Below are 757 nucleotides of genomic sequence, written 5' to 3'. Positions count from 1 at the left end.
TTGTTGACATATTGAACTTGTTCTTGACTCGCCTCATTGCTTGGAACTATCATACTTGTAGATGCAACATATTCTGTACCTTGTGGTATCCTTTGTGTTGTCAAGGCTGAAATCTGATGAGATAGAGTAGCTACTTGAGCTGAAAGGGCTGCTATCGGCTCCAAGTCATGAATTCCAGCAATCTTCTTAGCCAAAGTCCTCTCAGTTGGCCATTGATAGTTGTTTGAGGCCATTTCTTCCAAAAGTGCAGTAGCGCCTTCAGCTGTCTTCAACATCAAAGTTCCACCAGAAGCAGCATCAACTATAGTTCGAGTTTGCCCATTTAACCCATTATAGAACATCTGAACTTGCAACCAATCTGGCAATCCATGTTGTGGGCAACGTCGAACCAAGTCTTTATACCTCTCCCACGCTTCATAGAGTGACTCAAAGTCATTTTGCTTGAACTGGCCAATCTCACTCTTGAGTTAGGCTGTTTTTGCAAGAGGAAAGAATTTAGCAAGAAACCTCTCAGCCATGTCCTGCCAACTAACGATGCTTCCCGGTTGTAGAGATTGTAGCCAACCTCTAGCCTTGTCCCTCAAAGAAAAATGAAACAATCTCAGTCTAATGGTATCTTCAGTAACACCATTGATCTTCACAGTGTTACAAATCTCCAAGAACATAGCCAAATGAATATTGGGATCATCCAGTGGCGATCCGCTGAATTGAGCCTGCTGCACCATGCTAATCAAAGCTGGTTTGAGCTCAAAGTTGT

The 757-nt window shown here is 42.9% G+C and overlaps 1 non-coding gene across 1 annotated transcript; it reads left to right on the top strand.

Annotated features, from left to right (window-relative positions):
• The first annotated feature begins 363 nt into the window (after positions 1-363).
• LOC122299954 lies at positions 364-470 on the top strand. The gene has a single exon (XR_006239806.1). It is a non-coding gene; the product is annotated as a small nucleolar RNA R71 (small nucleolar RNA).
• Positions 471-757: the final 287 nt, after the last annotated feature.

This window comes from Carya illinoinensis, chromosome 16 (assembly GCF_018687715.1).
Source record: "Carya illinoinensis cultivar Pawnee chromosome 16, C.illinoinensisPawnee_v1, whole genome shotgun sequence".
Taxonomy (NCBI): Eukaryota; Viridiplantae; Streptophyta; class Magnoliopsida; order Fagales; family Juglandaceae; genus Carya; species Carya illinoinensis.
This window is presented reverse-complemented; position numbering and strand designations above follow the sequence as displayed.